Source organism: Delphinapterus leucas, chromosome 7, assembly GCF_059928025.1.
Source record: "Delphinapterus leucas isolate spDelLeu-1000000601 "Yukka" chromosome 7, BTC_Dleu_Yukka2, whole genome shotgun sequence".
NCBI lineage: Eukaryota > Metazoa > Chordata > Mammalia > Artiodactyla > Monodontidae > Delphinapterus > Delphinapterus leucas.
In genome coordinates this window covers 84,850,649-84,877,382 of record NC_143135.1, presented here as the reverse complement: position 1 = coordinate 84,877,382, position 26,734 = coordinate 84,850,649, and the positions used below count along the sequence as shown (strand labels likewise).

General features: G+C 42.1%; 1 long non-coding RNA gene across 15 annotated transcripts in view; it reads right to left on the bottom strand.

Moving 5' to 3' along the window:
* LOC111170798 (uncharacterized) overlaps window positions 1-25,266 on the bottom strand; it is a 49,543-nt gene extending 24,277 nt beyond the window's left edge. For 2 of the 15 annotated variants that reach the window (XR_016393916.1, XR_016393910.1), the window contains exons 1-3: window positions 24,768-25,256; window positions 22,385-23,860; window positions 10,165-21,649 (exon numbers count right to left, since the gene is read on the bottom strand). This is a non-coding gene — a long non-coding RNA (uncharacterized LOC111170798). Of the gene's footprint in view, window positions 1-1,363; window positions 6,122-8,402; window positions 21,650-22,384; window positions 23,861-24,767 lie in introns of those variants that run through there. The other 13 variants (XR_016393915.1, XR_016393912.1, XR_016393918.1 and 10 more) reach the window with 13 other exon arrangements.
* Window positions 25,267-26,734: the final 1,468 nt, after the last annotated feature.

The window sequence follows — 26,734 nt, the reverse complement described above, 5'->3', positions numbered from 1 at the left end:
GGTGATGAAAAAGCTAAAAGGCCAAATGGGATGGTGAGACATCCCAGAGAGTCACAGCAGAGTAAAACCACACCCACCCCACTGCTGGGCTGGGGGGCAAAGAAGGAAGTGGTGTTGCCACAGCTGCCAGGCAGGAGCTGGAGGCACAGAGGGAGTGGCTTCCTGGTGGGGCAGCCACTCAGAGCAAAGCGGCCACCAGCCCTGCTGCAGCTGCCCGAACAGAGAGCAGAGGGCGAGGGAAAAATACGTTGGCTTCTCCCATCCCCCTGCCCTCCAACCTCCGGCCAATGCTTTCCATTGGCTGAACCTACCTGGAAAAGAGTTGGCGAGGAAGTCTGGGCGATGGGGTTTGCAGGATCAGCCCTGTGACACGGAGCAGAGCAGTGGAAAGGCAGGGAGCCAGTCTGAGGCAAACAGGCAAATGGCACTGCAGTACCCACTTCTCCCTACCTCTCCTGTCCCACTGAGTGGAACCATCTTCATACACAACCTTTCTCTTCCCTCATCTCCCACATCTACCCATCCATCCTCTAAGTAGCTCATCCATTCCTCTCTCTTCCTCACAGCCACCGCCATCACCCACTATCGTTACTGCAGCAAGCACCGCTCTGCCTTCTCCTGTCTCCAGACTTCCTCTTCTAATCAGTCACTACACTCCAGCCAGAAGGACTTTTCTCAAATGCGTATCTTACGTCACTCTGCGGCTTCAAGCCCTACAATGGCTGGCCTGTTGTGCTTAGGATCCAGTCCACATTCCATGGCAGGACTTCATCGCGTCTCCAGTCTCCGCTCCCCTGACATACTCCTCCACCCTCCACATTCCCACATCCTGAACCTCAGGCCCCTGAATTTCCTGGGGTGGCTCTCAAGTCAGGGCCTTCACACATGCTATTCTCTGTCTTCACAGAGCTCTCCCCTATCCTCCACCTCTTCTGACTTAAACCCTCTCGTGTTGGCCTCAAAGGCAGTGCTTCTAGGAAGACTTCCCTGGTCCTCCTCACGTGTGTTCCCTTGCACCCAACACTTTCCCCGGTGGTAGGGTTATCAGATTTAACAAATAAACCATGCCAAGTTTAACCGGGTGCCCTGTATTTTATCTGCAACTCTACCTGATAGGCCCTTGTCCCAGAGTATGACAATTGCATGTTGACATTTTAATTTCCCTACTAGGCTCCAAATTGCTTAAGGATAATGATTTTGTCAATATGATTCCCCATTTTGCTAAATAAATAGGTAAGGTTGGATGAATGGATCAGTGGCTTGCGGATGGGAGTTTTTACTTGAAATCATATAGAACTAGACTTCAGACCTAAACAGGAGAGATGCTTAAGAGACTAAAAGGAGGCTAATGACAATTACTCACCCAAGTGGAGCCTCCTAGGTTAGGTCTGGGCCAGGCTCTCAGGGTGTAAGAGAAGAATTTGGAGGTGGGAACTGTACACTAAAGGGAAATGACAAGAAGGTACAACTGGAAATGATTATTTAAAGCTTTCAGCCTGCACAAAGCTAACAGACTAACTTCAGTTGGTTTGGGGACTGCTCTGACTCAGTTCTGAGTCCTTCACACAGCTGGAAAGTTTATGCTCCTGCTGCTGAGGTTAAAACAGTGGAAAAGGCCAGAAGGGTGATGCCAAGGATCATCGTACTCTTTTTACCTTGCGATGGTTTCCTAATAGAAAGCTTAAATCTTGCTATTTTCAGACCCGGTACCCAAGGGCAAGTATGTAACAAATATGAAAAAAGTGAGAAAGGTGGAAGAAAGGCAAATTAGAGCATACCATCTAAAGAGGCAGCCTCTACTGGCTGCAGACAAACCTCCATGCTGATATGCACGCCCAAATTTTCTCCCCCTTCAAGGAAAGACAGGAATCAAGATGTTAGTGCTTCATCTCATGATTTTTTTTAACGTGCCCATTAAGTTAATAAGTATTAAGTGGTTCAAACAAAACACAACTGTAAGTTTATTACTCTGTGCGGGCTTCCAACACTCCACTGTGGAATCAACATGTGTCTCCAGGCTGAGATTCCCCTCAACTTGCAAACCTCAGGCAGATGCTGATTCAAATCCCAGGAGCCTCTAGTTGAAAATCAACGTCTGAGATGCTCTGCGGAATCTAGGGAAGCATTTGCTAATTTGCTCTGCGGCGAAATCTTCTATCAATTATCAATCAGGCATGAATGTTGATAATTTTCCCATGCTATCAATATAGTCATCTATATGTTTAGTCAACGTTTATTGAATATCGCATAGGGAAGGTTTGGTGGTCAGTAAATAGTGGAAAGAAGGCCCAGAAGAATGGGGTACACTCAGGCTTGAAATCCAGCACCAGCAGGTACAAGCCATACCAGTTATTTATATACTTATCTACTACTTCCATCCTAGTTGGTTAACAGTCTTTGCCCCAGCCCAAGCCCTGTGGGCCTCAGATCCCAGCAGTGGGCCACTCATCTGTGGCCACCTACGGTGAGCTGGTGCTTTCCTGTAGTCATCCTCCTTTGGCCACTTGTAATTTTGCCCTCTCTAGGGTACCATACTAGTTGTTCAATATTTTGAGCATCACACACCAACTCTCCTAAGAGAAAGTAAAGGGATAAATGTCCCCCCAAATGCTCACTTGCCTTTTGTCTTTCCCTAACCTCTTTTCTTGATTAACTCCTGCTCGACCATTCGGATCTCAACTCAAATGTCACTTCCCACTTCTCTGTCTGGACTGTGTCCCCCTGACAGTCTCACAGCTCTGTTCTCTACTTCATATCTTGTATCCATTTGCTTATTTGTTTGTCTGCCTCCCTGATTAAGCTGTAAGCTCCATAAGGGCAACAGAAAGCAGAACTTATCTGGCAAACTGCACAGGCTTCCATAGGGTTTAGGTGGGATTGGCCACCTACCCGGCTCCAAGCATGTATTGTATTCCAGCAATACAGGTAGCAGGTAGCAGGTTTGAGCTGCATTCCAGCCAGGTAGCAGGTCCCTTCCTCCGGGTCCTACTCATTGGCACAGGAATGAGAACCTGACCTAAGGCAGCCCAAGCAGAGTGAGGCTGGACACTCTGGCGGGGAAAGCAGAGCTACGGACCTGTTCTGAAGACGCAATGTCACCAATGTGGTTATCATGAAGCATGACATGAAGGAGGACAAAGGCACAGAGTCCTAGAAAGGTGGCTCCAAAGAATACACACCATGGGCCTCTGGAGTAAACCAGACCTGGGCTGGCCCTTGTCTTTGGACTTTTCAGTTACATCAACCTATATATATATATATATATATATATATATATATATATATATATATATATATATATATTTGCTTTAGCCAGTTTGGACCAAGTTTTCTATCTATTGTGACCAACAAAATCCTAACTGATATGTCTTGCCCCTGTATCCACAAGAACCTTGCTCATGGAAGACACCATATCTTGAACAATATGCCATTGGGAGAACTGGGGATGGCTTCATGGGGGAGGCGACTGGGTAACATCAGCTGGAGCCTTAATTTGAACATAGTTCTTTAAAAAATATGTTAGACTGACCTAGATTTAAATGCATCAGAAATTCAGGAGCATTTTCCCCGGTGTGTTTTACAGCAGAATAGGTGCTACCTGAGGTTATTAACCTGCTCACCTGTCATTTCCTAAGAACTCCTAAAGATTTCTGCTTCAACCCCTGGACTTTCAACCTAAAGAAACTATGGTTTTAAACTGGGGGAAGGGAACAGGAAAGAATGATTCAGCCTCTGTCTGCTTTTTACTGTGCTGGATAAGATCATTATTTTTTTCCCCCAGAATGACCTGTAACTTCCTACATTTCTTACATTTCAACTTCAAGTTTCATTTCTCGGGATGCCTATGGCTTTTCACCTGGCTAGATGGAAGCCAAGATTTTAGTTTTCTCTTGGGGGCTATTCTGCTAGGCTAGAATCATTAGAAGCAACTTTAACTTTAGGTTGTTATATATATATATATCACATCTTTCAAAGCATAATCAGACTCTGTAGTTCATGATCTGGTTATTAGATTAAAGGTCTGTGTGGCCAAAGGGCTGTACTTCTAAAACTATTGAGAAATAAACAAAGTTGACTAGACAGGGAAGGAAAAGTCTACAAGTTGGTCGCTATATATGGATCAGGGGATTCTTTTCCTCCTTCCCTGGTTCACCATAAAGCACGCTTGCCCATACTGTTCACATTCTCAAAATATGTTTGTTACTCTCAGGGCTCCTGGAATATATATCCTCCAACGGTTGCCTTTTAACTTCTCAATGAACTGTTCTGCACACCTCTGCTGCTTATATTTTAGGATTTTTTTTTTTCCTTTGGGAGAGAGATGGCTTGTAAAAATACTAGTGGAAAATAAGCATTAAGAATCACTTCACCTTCTCCATCAAATAAATCCACCTGAATTACCGGTTCTATGAACCAGATATGTAATTCAAATGTTTGATGAAGAACAGAATACTTTGAGTCTCAAAATATCTCTCCATAAATTACTTATTAACTACAAAGGGACAAATAATAACTTGACAGTGGAGAAACTTCGTGGGCACCACCTTAACCAAGATACTAATGAGACAGATGACCATTAGGTGGCTCCTGTAAGGATGCACAGAGAGACACACCGTCACCTCTGTGGAACCCCATCAAAAGCACATAACATGAAACAACCATGAGGAAACAGAGGACAAACCCAGACCGAGGATCATTCTACACAACAACCAGCCTATACTCTTCACAAACTCTCAATAATATGAAGAACAAAGAGGTTGAAGAGTTATTTCATATTTAGACCAAAGTGACACGAGAACTAAGTGCAACGCATGATTGTAGACAGGTTCCTGGGCTGAAAACATTAGCCATTAAGGATGTTACTGGAACAAGTGGCAAAATTTGAATATGGACAGTAGATCAGTCAACAGTAGCATTGTTAAATTTGTCTTAGACCACTGTGCTGTGGTTTGGTAAGAAAATGTTGTTTCACTTAGGAAGTAATCACTATTTACAGGGAAAAGGGCACAAGGTCTCCTTACCCTTAAGGGGTTCAGGAGAAAAAAACATGTGTATATGGAGAGACAGTGAATGCCAAAGCAAATAAAGCTAAATATTAATAATTGGTGAATCTAGGTAAAGCATATACAAGAGTTCTTTGTACTAATCTTACAGCTTTTAAGTTTGAAATTATATCTATAACTATATATCTACATCTATATAGATATATAAAATCAACACACACCATTCAAAATAAGTGCATTAGCCTAAAATCCAGCCTATTCTTCAGGTATTGTTAGGCAATCTGAAGAGAGACAAAGGCTAGGATACCAACAGGGATTGGGTCAGTATATTCATTCATTAGGACCCTGAGTACATTTCTACTAACTTAAATTATGCTTTCATTTGAATAAAACATTTTGGACTGCCTTAAACTTAGTGCCAATTACTTATACATTTAAACACTCAAAGTATGAATTCCATACTTTTCCCCAAGTGAGGCCCAAGGCGGTCAATATTCTCGTATGCTAACAAGTAAGCAAGGCCAATTTCTGTAACGTAACTATAGGACTTTTTTCTAATATGCCCAGTTCCCTATTTTCTTAGAAAATCCAATTTGCTCTGGGATTTCAAATACCACAGGTTCTTGTTGTCACAACAAATGAACTATTTTATTCTTAAGCTTCTTAAAAAGAAATTCAAGAAATCTTTGCTCACTGCTAGCTTTCCCAGCTCTCTCCCAATATCTCCTTGATCAAGCTTTTCCACCCACTCTGGAATAATCCAGGGGTAATTAGAACTTACCTTCTTTAGCCCAAAAGGAGCCAATTTATCACAAACTATCATGGATTCTGATTCTAAATTACCAAGAGCCCAATTACTAACAGAGGCAGGGAATCTTCTTTGCAATTAAAGTGATTGACTTCTTTGCAGACTCAGTAGCATTTCACTTTTTAATTATGTTCAGTCTGATCAAATGTGAGAAAATTCTTCCTCATTTTATTTTCCTTCCAAAGAACATGATACAACAAACATTAATCCCAGAGTGATACAAGGCCAGACCTGCAAGGGCCTTCGGCAGGGCTGGACATCTATCAATGGGTCTTGTCCATTTTATGGGGTCTTAGTGGCTCCTTAAGCTCTAAAGGGAAAAAAGGGACTAATTATTTGTTACATCACATAGTTCACCTAAGGGCTTGCCAAACCTTCCAGCATCTGCTAAGTTGTGACAAGACAGCATTAGATATTTACATGAACATAGACTACCGCGGAACAGAACAATTTTGTTTCTTGTGCAGGCAAAGAACAGAGCCGCAGTGCTGGGGATGAAGCAGTGTGTGGAGGTAAACATAAGCAACGTGGGAACAAATCTGTTTTTTCTCACTTAGGTGGTATTAACATGATTATGTGTTGTCAAATTTTGAAAGAGAAAAATAGTCAAAATCAGCTTGAGAGAAGGACACTCTGGAGGATATAAAGGAACATGAGGTCACCAAGCTTTACACAGGTTTCCCAAGGGCTGAAAGACAACTGTCTGTCCACCTTGCTTTTAACCTTAAAGACTGGCCAGTTGTGGCTGCCACAGCCTGTTGACCTGGGGCCTGCAACCTTATCTCTCCTTCCCCTCTCTCCACGTGGTCAGCAGACTGGCGTCCGTTCACTCACTTGAGACATTCAAAGGTCAAGGTTTTCGCTCAATGAGTATCTTCCAGCAATCTGTGCTCCAGACAACAGTGACTACCCTTTGTCCTGGTATGAACACAGTTGCTCACCGTTTTCCAAACACTTTCACACATAAGCAAAGAAGAGTCTGGGAGCCCTCCAAGATTTTAAAGTTTAGTAAAAAATGAAATTACATAGTAAGCTTTTGAAAAGTTAAAACATCCACGTATGTGAGATTGTACCTCTGCCTTTACTGCAGGCTGTTTGTGAAATTCAGGAAGCCCTGCCTTTCCATTCATTAAACAGATAGTCGTTGAGCTCCTCCTAAGGGCAAGGCAGGATGCAAGGTGATGGAGGTGGAGAAACAGGGCTTGTTCCTTGCTTTGATGGGGAAGGCAAGTAAGCAGACACCCTCAGCACAGGAAAACACAGAATGGAGGTGCTGTGATGGGATAAAAGGGTCACGCTTATAAGAACAAAGGAAAAGCGCATCCTTCCAATGCAGGAGACACAAACAAGGTCAGGAGGTTGGCAGGTGTCTTGAAGGAACGTCAGTCTTGCTGAGCGGGGGCAGGAACTCCAGGCTTACCAGACATAGCATGGGAATATATGCATGCCACATTCCAAGAACCAGAAACACAAGAAAGAAGAAGCCAGACCGGACACCACAAAGCTGTGACCATTGAGCTAAGAAGCCTGGGCTTTTTTATGAACCAAGGAGGAGCATGAAGGGGAAGTGATCGTCCAGCTGGCTGTGCTGGTAGGGGAAGGTGGGGGCAGATGAGGCTGCTGAAATGATCCACTGAGGGCTGACAGAGCTGGCTGTGGCAACGGGAATGGAAATAAGCGGAGATTCAAGAGATTTGGGGCCGGTACAAACCACAGGGACTTGTAACCATCCTATGAATGGATGAGGAAGGAGGCAAAATAGACTCTGAGCACTATTATATGTGAACACTTGGATGGTGTCCATGGACTGGCCGGCTTTTGCTGTTTAAACATTTACCGTGAGGGCTTCCCTGGTGGCGCAATGGTTGAGAGTCCGCCTGCCGATGAAGGGGACACGGGTTCGTGCCCCGGTCCGGGAAGATCCCACATGCTGCAGAGCGGCTGGTCCCATGAGCCATGGCCGCTAAGCCTGCGCGTCCGGAGCCTGTGCTCCGCAACGGGAGAGGCCACAACAGTGAGAGGCCTGCGTACCGCAAAAAAAAAAACCCCAAAAGACAAAAAGAAATTTACTGTGTTTAAACAGTCACATCCTGCATTGAGCCCTCGTTTTAAGCTCTTCAAACATCCCTGAGATAAGTGGGGGAGTTATTTCAATCCTCCTTTTTACAGATGAGAGAACCAAGACTGGCAAGGCTTAGCCCTAAACAGGAAACCCAACTAACTCAACTAATTGGTGCAGAGCTGGGACGAAAGATCAGTACAGTCCTCATTACACAATCCAACGAAACACGAAGATAGCTCAAAACTGTCCTAGTGGCATGTTTCCAGCCTAAGTGGGACAAAGTTCATACAACTTTATACCGTGAGCTGTGTTGTAAGGTGGTTTGTTGATAACGGCCATTCCAAAAGCCAACAGAAAGCTACCAGTATGCTGAATCATTAAAAACATGGATGTACAGGACTCAAGTCTTACACCTTTTTGAACAAAATACCCTTCACAGATGCTATTTTTAGACTCAAGTTTTCCCAAAATAAAGTTTTTAAAAGAACAATCTGTCTAAAAAGCATGAAAAGAAATTCACTGACAAAGGTTTAGATGTTTTAGGACTTTAATGTCCTTCACACGGTCAACATAAAACACTGACAGTGGATGAGCAATAGGGGAAAAGACTCTTCAGCAAAGATCTTCCCGAACTCACAGCATCACTGGTCAAACACCATAAAGAGAACAGTCACGTGAACAAATGGTAAGGGAAGTTAACACAGATTTTTAGTTTAACAGCATAACTGAAAAACAAAACCAACCAACCAATCAATCAACCGTTCTTCTACCCACTGAAAGGAAAGTAAAGGTGAATCAGGGAGCTTCCAAATCTTGCGAAGCAGCTTAAAAAGGGAAAGGGGAGGGGGAAGGGGAGGCACACAATTGTTGAGAACGTAACACTCTAATGCACAAGGTCAGGGATCCTAACAAATTCTCAAAGTCTCAACATATACCAACAAGAACCGTATTATTAGAAATATAAAGGCACAGAGATATAAATGCATACAGATATAAAGTATTTGGTATTAAAAACAGACCTTGTTAGATAAACATATAGTATGTCACTTCTATCGCTTTATGAGAATAACCGTATAAAGAAAGAATCCAGAAGACCCCATTGCTGTCATCTTGCAAAGGATCAAAATTCAGCACCTAGAGGACCCCACCCACCCTCCATGCTGTGTGTCTGTGTGTCTCTAAAAATAATAATCTGCAATTTGCATATAATTAAACCCACAGGCAGCTTTGAATATGAGATCTAGGCAGAAAAAGTAGCAGCAAAGACAGCTGGAATTTGGTAGAAAAGCAAGAGAAGACTTTTTAAAAGCTTCCAGTTCAAGTCAGAATTAAGGTTAAGTTTCAACAGCTTGGGATAGCTGTGGATGTTTTGCTGTTCTCTGATAAAAGAAGAAAATCTATCATAAGCATGTTCGTTCGAGAAAAATACTGTGTTTCTTTAGTCATGCCCAAGTGACTTTCAATTTTGTACATTGTTCAAGGGCAGAGTGTATATTGGTTAGGATGTGCTCATAGCTGGTGCATCTCCAAAAAATGCTTCATGAAGGCTGCCAGCTTCTGGACATCTTCGATGGTGACAGCATTATACAGAGAGGCCCAAATGACTCCCACGGACCCAGAAGAACCACCAATGCAGCCGTTAAGAACAGGAGCATCTGGGTGAGCATCAAGATGACCCTCCTTCCCGTCACCAGTTCCTGCGAGAGTCACGGCACCTGAGGTCATCATGTCCACCCTCCCACCTGAAAGCCCCCGCAGGTGGCCAGGAGCGTCACACATCTCAGTCATTAGAAAATTCCTTTCCAACGCAGTGAAGGACCGTCACGCTCACATGGAACCCAGGTTAACTCAACTCTTTGATGAGCCTGCTGTGCAGGGGGCAGGGAGCGGGCAGCTATTCTCATGTGTGAGAACGTACATCTTTCATGGAGCTCACAGAATTAACTACTCTCTCTGATGTTCGGGGGAGCAACAGTGTCTGTTCTTACACTGAACAGGCTTGTGCCAGCTGCACCAGACCTGGGATAGCACCCTTTGTGCTGTCAGAGCAGATTTTCAAAGGAAATTTTGACCAAAGCTCCTAGAAGGTGTGGCCCCACCATGCTCTCGGCCGTGGAATCGTGCTAAGGGGTCTGTAAGCAGCAGCAGGAGAACTCCCGTAACAAATGGTCTTTCCCAACTAGTTACAATAACTGCTACTCCAGGATGGGTAGGCTCCTAGATGTGTTTCCTTCAGTGTCTGAAAACTAAACCAATTCTCTGACAAGCTTCTGGATGGGACAAGTACTCACCACCTATGCCCTTTCAGGGAGATGATATTGAGTTCAAGAGCTTTGTCGAGAAATCTTTTTTCTAAAGCATTATCTCCTTTGGTGTTGCCAATACGATGGAATATTCATCCTGCTTCTATTGGGGGCTCCACTGGACATCTGAAAAACATGTCTTTTGTTCCAGCTATTTTTCTGCAATGTGCAACTGCCATTAACAAAGAAAAGTTTTAAAAACCATTTTCCAGATGCAAACAAGAGATTAAAAAAAAGATCTGTGCCAGGACATTTATAATTTACTTAGGGAGACTACTCTTGCATATGGAACAGTGAGTTAACATTCTCTTATATGACTCATACTTAATTTCCAAAAGTTTCAGTTTCCTCATCTGAACATTGGGAATAATAATAATATCTCCATTTCATACTAGTTATGACAGTTCAGTGGTACAACATATATGAAACTTCCAACCCATGGCAGCCACACAGCAATGTGAATGACCTTTTCTCTACAAGGCTGCAGAGAAAAAAAATAAGTTGGTCCAAATAGTGGCTGTAAGATTTAAAAATAATGAGCAGCAGCTTTCAAAGCACTTAAAACACTGTACTGTCCCAAGCTGTGTGACCTTGAACAGGTTACTAAATCTCTCTGTTGTGCCTCTCTGATATGAGGACTAAATGGCCACAAATTCTCTGCAGCCCTCCCAGCAAGAGGTGGGTTGTAGTGCTCCACACCTTTTGAATCTGGGCTGGCCTTGTGGACTTGCTTTGACCAAGAGACTGCAACAAGAGTGACGCTGTGCAACTTCCAAGCTGAGGCCTCAAGGGGTATGCAGCTTCTATACCTGCCCTCTTAAAACATCACCGCCATGTAAGCAAGCCCGAGCTAGCCTGCTGGAAATAACAGGCCCAGCCCACAGCCAGCACCAGCTGCCAGACAGATGAGGGGGGCCATTTAGATTCTAGGTGGATCACCAGATGACTTTGGTTGAATAAGTGATCTCAGATGAGACCAGCAGAAAAAACCACCCCACTGAGCCCAGCCTGACCTGCTGACTGAAAAGAATCCTGAGCAAAAGAAATGGCTGTGGTTTTCAGTCACTGTCTTGAAGTGCTCTATGATGCAAAAGGAGATAACTGATAGAATTCAGAACAGCGTCTGGAACACATTCAATGCTATGTAAATATCTACCGAAGTCAATAAATTTGTCTTTTCATTCTCAGCACCTTACACAGGGCTCATACAGACTCTCAAAAATGAATGGGTCAAGTTTCATCTAGGATACGTTAGTATTGGACTTCAGTTTCTGATTTGGAAAGTAAGCAAGCCAAAATTATCTTCCACTGACAACCAAAGGAGACAAACAGAAGAAGAGCTGACATGCTATTCTGGATTACAAGGAAAATATGTAATAACTCTCTCCATTTTCTCAAGCACATCTTGTTTTATTCTTCCACTTCTACAGGGTGGGATTCATTAAAAGTAAACAACAAAGAAAAGCAGTGTGAGGAAGTCCCCATTAAAAGCTATGCTCGCCCCTCAGGGCACACACATAATTCCTGTTAAAGTTGATAGGAGTCAAGTGCACATTGACAGACAGAAGAGACACAAGCAGGGAAACCAAGTATCTGGTAATAGGCTTTGAGCCTGAATTCTGGGACCCCCTTTGCACAGGTAGTAGGTATCCTGGTTGACATTTACATTAAAAATTTAGTGTCTACCCTCTTTGATATTCTGCTGCCTCAGGTTCCCCAGGCGGCAGTCCAATTATAGAGCTGGAGCAGCAAAAAGGACATGTGATTTAAGGGGAAAAATATTAAAAAGGGGAAGAATTAGAAACCTGGATTTACAAAGAATCTGTATTTACAGTCGTCCCCCCCACATTTATCCATACTACTGTGAACGTAGGTGGTACCATGACAGCAACAATGTCGTAACAAGTAGAAACTGAAGATTAAATTTGCATGGTGCCTGAGAGTGTCCCTGGTGTGGGGCTGAGGGAAGGAAGAAAAAGATGAAGGGGAATTGGCTGCTCCCAACCTAGCAAGATGGCTGTGGAGGGAATTCAAATTCCACAGGACAAGCGCTGTGGAAGCACAGAGCTGAGCAAGTAACTCTGCCCGAGAGAAGGTTGAAGGTTTCAGAGGAAGGGAGGTGGGAGGGGTCAGGACAGGGGAGACGAAGGAAGGGCATCTGGCAGAGAACTGTCTCTGCCAAGGCATGAGACCCCAGCAAGTTCTCTGCAGCACCTGGGGTGCTGGGTGCCTGGCTGGGGGCAGGACTGCAGACTGCGGAGGGTCTGTGTATGCTGTGATGCAAATATCTAATTTCTGTTTAAATGAATTATCAATGCTTCAATCAGTCAATTAGACAAAAAGTCAGGTCAGACTTTAAAATTGTCTAAATTAAAATGCAATTCTCAAGTAAACATGGACCAGTTGCTGGACTTTTCCACCAATCTGTCTTTCCCCCTGCCAGTGGCTTTATATGTTGATAGTTCATATGTTAACATTACATTTTATTAATGTTAACATATATGTTTAAAATGTTTCATCTATCCTTCTGCACTAACTTTTTCAGGTGAACACTGAACTGACTTCTAGATATTTACTAATTTTTGTGACTACTGCGTATGGGATCTTTCCTTGTTTTTTATTGTTATTTCTGGAGAATGGGAAAGTAACTGACTTTTACATATTTAGACATAACCGATCACAATTCTGAACATGATCATTTCTAGTTTTTCCACTGATTCCCGCATTTTGAAAAAACAGTCATTATCATCTGTGATTTTTATTGTCTCCTTACTAAAGGCTCTGGAACCAGTTCCCCGACTCTCCCCATGTTCTTATCCTGCCTGATCCCACTTCCCCGCTGCACATGACCCTAACCTGTCTGCGCTGCTGTAAAACACTGTCTGTTCACAGGGTTGTGAAGATAATAAAATGTATTAATATCTGTAAAGCGCCAAGGGCTCTGCATATTTTATTTTATTTTGGGGTTGTCACTAGACACATCACATGCTTCCCTCTCTTTCCTAAGGCCTGGACCCCCATGAGAGTGAGAAAAGGTGACCTCAGATATGGATTTGATCACTTCAACAGCTTTATCATATTAAAATTAATATCATTAATATCTAATACATATTAAACACTATGTGTCAGGAACATCCTAGGTGTGTTCCATAAGAACCACAAATAATATTAACAGCTACCATTAAGGAAATAATTAACTGTTAAGGCTATTTTAATTTTAGCACATCGGAAAACACAAGGGGTATAAGTTCTAGTAGCATTAAAAAAAAGAAAAAGTTACCAATTCTAATAGTAGCTTTTCCTTTTCGACCATTTCCCAAAATTATAGTTCTCTTTTTCTGTCTAGCAGCTTTAGATGGTTCCTTCACCGATGGAGAAGTTATCCACAGGTACTGAGAGAGAAATAATAAATATGCCATTTAAGTCACAGGTAATCTATGAGGGTTTGATCTTCATTGGAAATTAAGATACTTTAAGTTAATAAAGGTTTTCAATCGGCATTTCTGGGAACCTAAATTAAAGCATCACACAACATTTTCAAAAACAGAAAAGTCATTTCATGTGACTAAAAACTTAGTTTTAAGATGGCAGAAAGTACCTTGATAATATTCTTTTAAGAAAGAAAAAAAAACAAGCCATTAAAGAGAAATTCTTCCGAAAGAACTAAAACATGTTATATACGTCTGACTTGGCACTCCTTCCATCTGGAGGACTTTTTTGATAACTGCTTTTATCACAGGATGATCTAGAGTAAAATAAATTGAAGTTAGAGTAATTATTTCCCAATGAGTGGCTATTTCCATTTAAAACCAAAAGCCAACTAATTACTGCTTTTCCCATAAAAATATGAAATCTACATTATGTAATTATACACTTATTTCCCCCTTTGTGTATTCTAATTTCTTCCTCAGAAACCTAAGATACCACCTTGCAGACTGCCCCAGTGGCTACTATTTTGGCAGCAGCAAAGTTCAACTTTAAACATTTTGCATCTAAAGAGGCTTTGGACACCTTTGGATAGAAAGTATAGTCTGAGCACTGTCCAGACACTTAGATACCTAAAGGGCATCCAGGATAACAAACCAAAGTCCTGATATTCCCTCAAAAGCTGCTCCCCATCAGCCCCCTTCTTCTAAGTGATACCACCCAGTTGCAAACATAATCATCAACGACTTGTCTCCTTGTTACTATTTCCTTCATACCCCACATCTAATCTGTCTGCAAGTCTTGTTAGCTACACCCTCAAAATACAAACTGAATTAAACTGCTTTTCACTTGGTCCAAACTTCCAACCTAAGCTAGTCCATAAACATCTCTTTATTTGGACCACTGTGAGAGTCTCCTAACTGGTCTCCCTGTTTCTCTTCTTTATCCCCCCAAGTCTATGCTCTATACCAGGTCACCTTATTGAGATACTATTTGGATCATGCCTTTTTCCACTTCAAAACCTTCTACTTGTTTAGAATAATCCACATCTTTACTCCGGCCTTCAAGACTTTACAAAAGCAGACCCCTGGCTAGCTCCTTGACCTCATGTCATACCACACTCTTCTTCACTCAGTACTCTGGCCATGTTGGCCTCCTTGCTTTCCCTTAAATACTCCACCCACCTACATGACTGCATACGCATTGCCTCCTTGTCCTGGAATGTGCTTACTCCAGTTCTTCCACGGCTTGCTCCTCTCTTCATTCAGGTCTCCATTCAAATGCCACTTCTCCAGTGAAGCTGTCCCCTAACAAACTTATCCAATGGAGTCCTACCTGCCCCCCCCACTCTCCTTACATTAAGGTATTTTTGCACTTCCTACTGTCTAAAATTATATTACTTATCTCTTTACTCATTTCCATCTGAACTACTTCATTAGAATGTAAGCTCCACGAGGGCAAGACTTTTGTCTGTCTGGTTCACTGCTTTATCCCTAGTGCCTAAACGCGTATCTGGCACACAGAAGGTATTAAAAAAATTACTTGTGAAACTGACAAATGAATAAAGTATTCCTTGCAAAAATTCAGAGGTTGCACAAGAAGGAAATAATGCTCTTGGTGGAAGCAGGCTTAGTATCTAGGTTCACCTCTATTCAGAGTAGAGATAAGAACAATTTACAAGTATAACTCACTTTAATTAGTACATTATCTGCTAAAAACATAAGGGAGTGCAACATTAGAAAAGTACAGTTGATGCTTGAACAACATGGGTTTGACCCTCGCGGGTCCACTGACACACGGATATTTTTCAGTAAATATGTACTATCGTCCTACACGATCCAAGGTTGGTTGAATCCACTGATGATAAACTTATACCCAGATTTTCAACTGCGTAGGGGGTCTGCACCCCTAACCCCCAAGTTGTTCAAGGGACAATTGTATACGATGAGGAAAGTTAAACACATTAAGTTTTAAAAATTGTCAGTATGTGAACAAATTCTTTTTGTTTTGCTATGTGTTTATCAATTAAAAAAAGTGACCGCATACCAACAAGTGGATTTTTTCTTATATCCAGAATGAGCAGAGCTCTATTTGGTTTCAAGGGTCTTTAGTAAAGCCTTCGCTCCTTCATTGGTGAGGCCACACTGCTGCAGATCAAGTGCTGCTGATAAAACACAAAAGGTCACTTGCTAACTCTATACAGATTTAACATAGAGACAACTCTCATTTTCTCACGTGTGGAAGAGTCCTGCACAAGACAAGTCATGGCAGGTTTGTAATTTGGGGTATGGAAAAAAACAGAAACATATATGCACACACATAATGCATAATCCAATTTAAAAACCTCTTCTTGGATGTGCAATGATAACACTGCCTTTAGTACCAATAAATCATCCAACATATTTTACAATTACAGAACTGAAGAATTACTGTATATAACCTATGAGCAAAAAACATCACAAAATGAATCTCAGTTCATAATTAGCAACGGCGGCAGTGGCAGTGTAAACCTTACAAGCAAAAACTGGTGGAGCTCAGAAATGCACTGCATTCTTTTGATCGTGATATTGAGCTCCAAATCACACATGAAACTAGTTAAAAGGGGAAAACAAAAATAGAAGAAATGTAATAACTGTTAGTTTTAGAACAAAAAAGACAAGTCTAAGAGGATACAAATAATAATAAATTCGAAGAATGTGTGAATAGAGAATACATACTAAAAACCTATCATGAAAGTATGATGGTCAGGAACTCTCTCCGTAAAAGGTCAGACAAAAATCAGAACAAATGATCATGAATTCTAGTAGTTCTGGGGCTGAGCAACACTCATTTAAACAAAAGGGATCATCACAAAAGCACAGGTATTAAAAAATATTACATGAAAGGAAACTACCATGAGTCTTTTTTTTAAGTCTTGTGTGGACCATCACATTAAAATAACTGGAGTCTTTCAACACCCCACGACACACGGAAATAGAAAGTCAGACATATGGATCTGACAGGCTATGATACAACCCTTACAAACTCTCACTACAGAAGAATGGACACAGGGTATAATTAACCAACTAGCCAAATTAATACAAACAGCCAGTAAACCTCACCAGTAAATCAAAGGAATACAAAACAAAACAACATGTGGTTATTCTCCTATCAGATTAAGCCAAGACTCTGTAATAAAAGCCTTTAAAAAGTCTATACCCGGGCTTCCCTGGTGGCGCAGTGGTTGAGAGTCTGCCTGCCGATGCAGGGGACGTGGGTTCGTGCCCCGGTCCGGGAATATCCCACATGCCGTGGAGCGGCTGGGCCCGTGGGCCATGGCCGCTGAGCCTGCGCGTCCGGAGCCTGTGCTTCGCAACGGGAGAGGCCACAGCGGTGAGAGGCCCACGTACCAAAAAAAAAAAAAAAGTCTATACCCTTTTGATCCAACGACTCTCTTTCTAAGAATTTAACCAAAAGAAATAGAGATATAGGTAAGGATATATATCAGAGTACTATTTGTAACTGAAAAACTGGACATAGCTTATATACAAGAATGGATAAGCTATGTGTACTGTGGCACATTCATATAATGGAACACTGAACAGTCACAAAAAATGATGCAGTAGATGCAAATTTACTGACTTGCTAAGATGCTCATACTAAATTAACTGAAAAAAGTTACAAAATTTGGAGTAATCCTACTTGCATAAAAAAGGGAGAGGTACTCATTTTTGTAGTTTTACAGTTTTTAAAAGTGTTACAAGCCAGTGTTTGTGAGAGGCAGGCTTCACATCCACTGTTGGGGTGGACTACAAATTGGCATAGTATTTCTGGGTGGTAATTTGGCAATGTGTATGAAAAGTCTTAAAAATATGTCACACTTAGTCATTCCACTTCTAGTACCTTATTCTACAGAAGTAATCCCGATGGACACAGAGATGTATACACAATGTATTCACATTGTTTCTGACAGGGAAAAATAAACTGTCTAAATCTAATTGCAAAGAATTGATTAAACTATGGGACATCAATACGATGGAATACTACATGATACATCATTAAGTGAAAAAAGCAGGAATATGAAATAGCAAGTATACTACAATTCTATTTTTGTAATCCCTAAGTGTACAAATATATTTATAGAAAAAAAAAGACTGAAAGTATATACACCAAAATGAACAGTGATTATGTCTGGGTATTAAGATTATAGGTAATTGTTCTCTTGTTACTCTGTATTTTCTGTAAAGAATATATGCAACTCTTAGAGAAAGTTTAAAAGCAACATAAAAGCTATCAGAAAAATGAGGCTTAAAATAATTCCTATCACAACAGTATCATGCCAAAAGCTAAGCATATATCATATTAAAAATTCAATATTTTCAATTTTAGAATTTACCTCTAAGGCATAATTCCTCACTAAGAGATTCTGCAAAAGCACTTGCACCCAGGTCACCAATGAGCGTGTTTGCAGTTCAGAGTGATGCGCCTCAAACCAGCCATACAGTCAAGATCAGGTCTCCTGGAAAGAAGACTCTCAGCCCAGGTTTCTTCGTGCCTTCTGATAGTCTGATATTTCAAAGATTTAATGGGATGAAATTAAGATGCTTGAATAAGGAAACAGGGTGTGCCTACTGAGTATGGCTTATGTCAGAGATTTACACACACACATATCAAGCATATATGCCAGGAGCATCAACCTGAGAAATTAAACAGTCAGTTCTGGTTTTTCGAGTCCAGTGACCCAGATTCTAGTCGGTCAGTGATTAGATTCTAGCCACTGGATGTCCTGTTTTTGAACACTTATGTAAAGTTGGACAACTCAATTACAGTCTATGAATTATTTTCATTATGTTCTAAGTCAGGGAATTGGTTCTAAATTCTATCTGCTGATTTCATCATTCTGTCCTCCAATGGCCTCCAAACACCTGACTGCGCAAACCATAAGAAAACTTTTTAATATGCATCTTATTTATTAACAAATCATATACACAAAGTTCCATACATATAATTTATGTACATTATAAACTACACAGATTTTTTGAAAATAATACAAAGGTAAAAACGTTCTAATATTTTCTTTTCCTAACTCCTAAGGCATTATTTTATTTTACTTATTTTTTAAAAAAATTATTTATTTATTTGTTTGTTTGGCTGTGCCGGGTCTTTAGTTGCTGCATGCCGGACCTTTTAGTTGTGCCATGTGGGCTCTTAGTTACGGCATGCATGTGGCATCTAGTTCCTTGAGCAGGGATCGAACCCAAGCCCCCTGCATTGGGAGTGCATAGTCTTAACTGCTGGACCGCCAGGGAAGTCCCAAGCATTATTTTAAAAACTATATTTACAAAATGGATTTCACAAGCTACCTAGGGTATGCACACAAGCTTTAGAGGCCTTGACTATGCAGAGCCAGTTTGATGTGCCTTGGGAAGATAATGGTTTGACATCTAAGCACAAGTACTGTCTTAAAGACATTCAATTCTTTATATTCATAAAGTAAATTTTAGTAACAGGGAACACTGACTGTAAATGAAAAAAGTCTTATTACATTCTTGAAAAAATAAAAGACTCAAAGTGCCTTTGACACTCTAAAAGGAAAATCATTAGTGTCATTTTTCTATTAACAATAACTTATAAAAGCTCCAAGCAGAATCAACAGCAATCACTTACACAGTGCTTAGTATGTGCCAAGCACTATTTATACAAATGAGTTCATTTAAACCTCATAATGAGGCATAGAGGTTAAGTGATTTGCCCTGGTCACTAGCTATGAAATGGGAGAAAGGGAATTTGAACCTAGGCCATTTGGCTTCGGCACCCAAGTTCTTGACTGTTTTCTACCTCAAGGGTCAATGGACTTGCCCTGTATAGGTTCAAAGAATTTTTCAATTTTTAAAATCTAAATTTAAACACTTCCAGATTTGTGGGCTATACAGTTTCTGTTGCAACTACTCTGCCCCACTGCCATAGGGTGAAAGTAGCCATAACTACCATGTAAACAATGGGTGCGACTATGTTCCAAAAAAACTTTCTTTACAAAACCAGGCGACAGGCTAGATCTGGCCCACCAGCCATAGTTTACCTATCTCTGATCTGCACCAGCAAACTATTAAAAAGGCTTCATGTCAAATTATTAAATAACGTTAGGCTGAAATATAGTAATTATAACCACTGTAAAGTTGTTAAGGCATTATTTTAAAAACTATATTTACAAGTTGCTGATGTACTGATTTTTATTAGTTTAAAAACTACAGCAGCTAATAAACACTTGATTCATTTAAGTCTTGAAGACTATAACGGCATAGCTTCTTCACAGTATTACAATAAATGTTTTCAGTAACTAAAAATACATAAAAGTATTATTATGTATTATATATTAAATCTCTTATTTCTAAAATTAAGTGGACTATCTTTACTAAATGGTAGAATCCAAAACTGAAAACTGGTCATATTCTTTTAGCAAAATGAAAGCTGCACTCACATGTATCAAAAGACAAAAATTAACTGCCATCTGTATCAATATACTAATGTGCTTCAATCACATATGTTTTCATGAAAGTTTAAACATAAAATCACCTTTAAGATCTAGGCCATGTGATCTGCTCCCTGCCATGTCAGATTACAACCCGTGAAGTTTACTTAAGTGTGATAGAATTCTTTATACCTTGACAAATAACTAAAGGGAAAAAAAACCCACACACACAATAAGATGAAGAGCCTATACATTTGTCAATCTTGACTTATTTGCTTTTCTTCAGTCAATTGGAGGTTTATAGCCACATTCTTAAAATCATTCATTACAATATTCCCAAACAGGTAATTGACGAACAGATGCATTCTAAAACTTGTCAGTAACAAAGTGTTATTCCAGTTTACAGCAACAGATTAATTCTATTTAGATACTAAAACTGAATACACTGAATACTGCAAACTTTATTCCCAACCACTCAGCAAAGTACTACATACCTTTTCAGATATAGGAAAAAAAGATAAAAAGAAAAAGCATAAGATTCTTTCTATTTTCATTTCCAAAGATACACCCCAATCTTGATTATCAATCAGCGATTTAAACGTCAACTATAAACCCAGTATTTTATTAGGTGCTATGCAGTATACTAGAGCAATATAAGAGAGAGGACCTCAAACCCTCTGTTCCCTCAAATTGAAAGGCAGGCTTCCTGACCCCTCCAGACCACTACTGGACACAGGGAACACACACTAATGTTTCAGGACACTAACCAATAGTCACCTGCTTTGTGATTACTTCCATGACACAACCCTACTAACACCACTGAGTATGCTGCTCCTATGGGACGTTACATATATTTCCTATTTTAACACATACCACAGTGCATCATAATTATGATTGCAGATAGATGTTCTAACAATTTAAAGAGGATGATGACTTTTTTGCTCTTTACATCTTGCTATTTCCCTTCCCATAATACTTCTTGAAGAGAAACCATAAAAATATAGACGAACACAAAAAAACCGAAAATATACAAAATGAGTGGTTTGTGGCTTAACACAAACTTAAGTAAAATTAGTTGTGACAGTATCCAGCATGACAAACTTTCATGGTACAAGTGAGAATGGACCAAGGTTTGAGCAGGTATAGGAGACAATCCAGGCATGAACACCACCAAGAAAAGGTAGACAGGAAGTAACATGGTGTGTAGGAAATCATGAAACCAGCCTGATGGGAAGAGACTTAAACAAGATTGGACCTCACTTTCTAAACCTCCAACTCCAATTGGACAGTTCGCAGGACACAGGTGCACCAAAGTGGCCAATCTATTCAATCCCTTTAATGTGGAGGAAGAGTTTAAAATTTTACTGGTTTAGTTTGCCCCAAAAGCAACTATCAAATGTTGGCAGGACACAGTGAAGGCTTACCTTTGTTAACATAGTTAAGTCTCTCTCTCTCTCAGAACTAGCCCACTTAGCTCCAGGTTCCTTAGCGCACCCGACACACTTACACAGCATTTAAGAGCTTTACACAACTGGAAGGTCACATCTTTATTTCTTATCGCAGGAACACGACTTCTGTAAACTTTATTTCTGTCAGAACCTAAAGCAAAATTATTGTAAAATGAGTGATTTAAACCATACATTTTATCATCATTAAAAAGCATCTAAAAAAAAAAAAAAGCATCTGCTCTGCTAAGGATTAGAAACGACTCCTGCCCTTAACACCTTCATTAAGGAGGGACATGGATAAACTAAAAATTTCAATCACATGAGATAAAGAACCATAACCTTTATGCACAGAGGTTTCTATGGAGGTAAAAAGTTATATTAAGTGACGGCTTCATGATAACCCTGAAGTACAATCTAGAAAGATGAGACTACGCAGAGTTGGAGGAGGAGGTGCCTTAACTGCAGAGGGAGCACCTGTGCAAAGACACTCAAGCCTAACAACTGCTGCGCACTGTAAATACTGCAGGTGGGGATGACTAAAGGCCAGGGGTCCAAGTGTGAGAAGAGACATAAATGAAAATAGAGATGTTGGCCGAAGCAAGCCTGGGAGAGAGCATGGCTTGTATCCCACAGGTGATGAGGCCTGGGGCTACCACTGGCTGAGTAAGGGTGCCTCCGCTGATTAGAAAAAGGTGCCCCACTGCTGAAGGACCAATTAGATAAAGGGAGTGATCACAAAAAGCTCCCCTTCCTCAGGGCCAAAAAGCCCCATGAGGCTGGGCCAAGCACAGTTCAGACTCACGCCTCCGTGCAGAGCACACGCTGGGCGGCTAGTATACACTAACTCTGTGTGGGCAAGCCATTAGCAGCATTATTTTAGGCGTACCTTTTTATGTTAGCAGATCACTCAACCCGAGTAGGCAGATGAACTTAGAGGAACTGAGCCCAGGAGCTGTGAAACCACCCAGGAGCTTCTGCCATAGTTTCTGCCAGGCAAAATGTAATATGGATGAAGAAGCAAATTTAGGAGGAGGTCAATATCACAAGCTAGACCCACTGGATGCAAGACATAAAGAAGGTTCAGTGAAGGAACTCTGAAGAGAATGGGCTCTGCAATAAATTTTTCTTACATTCAATGTAAAACATTAGGCAAAATTAAGTACAGTGGCCTTTAAGGTCCCTTCCAGCTCTAATTTCTTTTGATTTCTAACTTATTACTCTGGTTAAGTAAAGTCCCTTCAGAGATACAGAACAGTTCTTACACCTGAATGGGATGCAAAGAATAATCTGACTTCTCTTCACCAGGGGATGAGTTGAACTGTCCTTGCAGAAGAGATAACAGATGATGTAAACCCCGGATCCTAGAAAAGGGCCAGGCACACGATAAGTATTCAGCTTTTTGAAAACAAATGAACAATCGTTTCCTCTCCTAGATCTTCACAACCTTTCTCTGCTAGCTACTTTCTCTCACCTTATAAACATCCTCAAATATACCCACTTAAAAAACTCTCAGACCTATGATTCTTTGGACCTTCTTGTGGATAACCTAAGTCTCTACCATGCCTTCAAACACCTGTCCTCCCCAAAAGCCCAGATCTGTACCTTGGGTCCAGACCTGTCTATCAGGCCCCTCTAAAGCACTGAAGATTAAGTAAGATCCTCTCGCCACCCCCATTCCCTTTCTACTGTGCTCTGTATCTCACAAAAAGATGCAGCTGTAAACTGTCACCCACGCTTGCTGCCCTCCCTTTTCTAACTGGTCACCAGGCCTCACCCATTCTCTCTCAGATCTGCAAAATCCAGTCCCACCTTTTATAACTTAAGTGTGACACTTAGATTACAATTCACCCTGCACCCAATCAACTGCCTTGCACATGGAGGTGCGAGTGAGCCTCTAAACCAGAATTCCATTTCACTGTTCTTTGGTATTTCCCACAGCCTTCAGGATAAACATCCAAAGTTCTGACATGACAAACAAGGCCCCTTTCTGTTTGTCCCCACTAGGTTTCCAGTATCAACTCTCATTTCTGTCCCAAAACCTGAGTTCCAGTTCTGTACCTCAGTTTTGCCGTATTTTCTTACAATTTCTCAAACTTCGACACACACTGCTCCCTCCTGCCACCCCAGGAGCTTCTACATATCCTTAGAAAGGATGGCACCTCCTCCAAGAAGCCTACCCTGAACTTTCCCTTCCAAGATTCTGTGCTCTGCAAAGGGGAAAGGTGGGGGGGAGGGATAAATTAGGAGTTTGGGATTAACATATACACACGACTATATATAAAAAAGATAATCAACAAGGACCTACTGCATAACACAGGGAACTCTACTGCGTATCCTGTAACAACCTGTACGGGAAAAGAATCTGAAAAAGAATGGATATATGTATAAGTGAATCACTTTTCTGTACACCTGAAACTAACACAATATTGTAAATCAACTATACTCCAAGATAAAATAAAAATTAAATTAAAAAAAAAAGATTCTGTGCTCTGTAGCACCAGAACTCACTTCTTCCAGAGCACTGACTACTGTGCTTGTGTTTACCTGCCGCCCAGTAGAAGGGGAGATTACCTAGGGCAGAAGCATCGTCTCCAGCAGCCCTTGGTTCTGACAACTCATTCAAGTGCCAGGATACTTTACACACATAACCTGCTTAATTAATTCTAAGAACCCACAGAAAGCGTGGTTTTTAATGTCATTTTACAAGTGTGGGGATTGTAGTGCAAAAGTAACCTGCCCAGGCCACAGAGAGCATAAACCCTGGAATTTAAACCCTAAGCTGCCTTCACACCGGTGCTCTTTCCACTATATGATACGACTATTGAAAAAAAGATTTTTTTTCCCGAGCCCTGTTTTAACGGACAGGAAATGAAGCTGGGATATATCAATTTCCTAATCGCTTTGGTCTGTACCAGACAAAGTCATTCAACAGACCAGGTAACATCTGTGGAACAATTAACGATGCTCCAAACTGTGCTAAGTGTTCTACACTGTAGAGTCTACAAGCATTAACAGTGAGTCCATGCAACCGCCACAGAGAGCGGGTCCTGTTAAGCCCATGATACAGATGACAACACTGAGACCTAGAAGCTTTAGGGCACTCGGCCGGGGTCACGGAGCTGGTAGGAGTCCTAGGCCGCACGCCCCGTCTAGTGCACGCAAACCCGGGCACTGGTCGCCGGTTCTACTGACCACCCTCCACCTTGCACCATCTAAAACCCCGCTTCACAGCGCCCACACGAGAGACCACGGAAGCGGGAACTACAAACCTGTCTCGCCAAGCCGTGGTTGGAAGAAGCTCTGGATACAGATCAGGGGCAGACGGTGCTCAGGAGCGGCGCCCAGTCAACCCCGCGGAGGTTGTCGGCGTTGAAGTCCAGCAGGCTCTCCCGCACGGAGGCGCGCACGGCGGGCAGAGGCACCGAATCCTGCAACGCGCACAGGTCCTCACAGCGCCAGAAGTTGGCCGCGCTGTCGCGGCGCAGCTTCACCGAGTGATCATGGCCCGAACGCGGCCTGGCTGTGGATACGATGCCCACATCTGCCTGGGGGCCACGGCTCGCCTCCCAGCCCCTTGGGCGCCCACCGCCCGGCGGCTGCGTCCCAGAAGCATGCGCAGGAACGGCGTCGCAGCCAGAAGACGCAGTTCCACCGGCCCCAGCTAGGCCCGCCCCTTGATGCCGCGCTCCAGCTCCGCCTACAGCCCGTAACTTCTGCAGTCGACGCCGACCTCAACTGCCTCCACGCCGCCGGGCTGAAATTGAAGCCTGCGTGCGGCCCCGTGGGGGCGGGGCTCGAGGACGTCAGCGAACCCGCCGTGCGTCACCACGCAGCCCCGCCTCCCAAGGGGACGCGGCCTGAGGAGCAGGGGTGGGAGCTCCGAGACTAGGGCGGTGCGACAGGTAGGAGGTGTGGAGAATTTGGGGTTTCCAAAAAGCGTTTGCTGACTCATCCAAACAAAAGTGAGACATGGTTGTATCAGCGCATTTTAAAAGTAAACTCCCGATAAGTGTCTGTGCTCGCCCCGCCCAGGAGAGAGCGTGCACTCTGTGAGTGAAAGTCTGCCTATGGTCAGTTACCTGGTGCATGGCTGTGTGAATTTCTGCGGAGAGCTCTTAATTTCTGTAGTTTCTACTGACTTGACACGGTGGTTGGCAAATGGTGACGTGTTCCATGCATTCAGGACATGATCGTGGTTACTAATAATCACTTTGTTTTGTACTGACACCTCCACAGAGAATTTACTACTGAATATCCACTTTACAGAAGAGAAACTGAGGCATAGGAAGTGAAGTGACTGAGTAAGAGGAAGGACTCAGACGACTGGTGTTAGTAAATTAACCCTGCAAGGAGGCCGTTAGCCTGTGGTAGCTCTAGTGATGCAGCCACCTACGTAAACCAACCAAAATCTAAGCCTGTCAACGCCTCAGGGTGACGAACACCGCTGAGGACAACCAGTCACAAACCACCAACTAGGCTTTAAAGCTATAGCAAGTCAGTAATTTCCTTGCTTTGCTTCTGCCCTTTTAAAATAAAAATCTCTGCAGCTCCTGTGGCTGGAGTGCTCCTCACCACTTCCGCTTTGGTGGTGCCTGAATTGAATCTATTTTTGCTCAAATAAACACTTAAAATTTTAAATATGCCTCAGTTTGTCTTTTAACATTGGCTGTAGAAGTTGGACTTGTGTCCAGTTTCTAGAACAGTGTGGTCGTCCTCTGGTCAGGCCTTAGGCGTTACATGTACAACGTTCCTCTTCTACCGCCACCTTCTGGATGCCTCCACCCACTACCAGCTCCCCCGCATCAGATCCCCTAGATGTGGTCAGCAATGGCTTTTACATGCAGCGTGGTCACATTGTAATATCGCAGACACTCCTCCGTCCTCCAGCCAGCGTGTGAAGTGAACCATTACCATTCCTGTTGAAGAGCCTGGTGTGACAACTTTCCCAAACACAGCTACTCCCCAGCTGACCCTGGGTAACCACTCTTCTGAACTTGGTCTCCATCACTGCCATGGATGTCTTTATATTTAGGCAACATTTTTAAGTATTCTTAAACAGCATATAGTATTCTACTACGTTTTCTCTTGTTACTTGCTTTATTTAGTGTTATCTTTGCTCGGTTCATCCATGCTGACACCTAAAGATCTGTGTAGTTCATGTACTTTCCTTGCTATGTAGGAGTCCCATGTAGGGAAATACAATAATTTATATGTGTATTTTCCTGTTGATGGACGT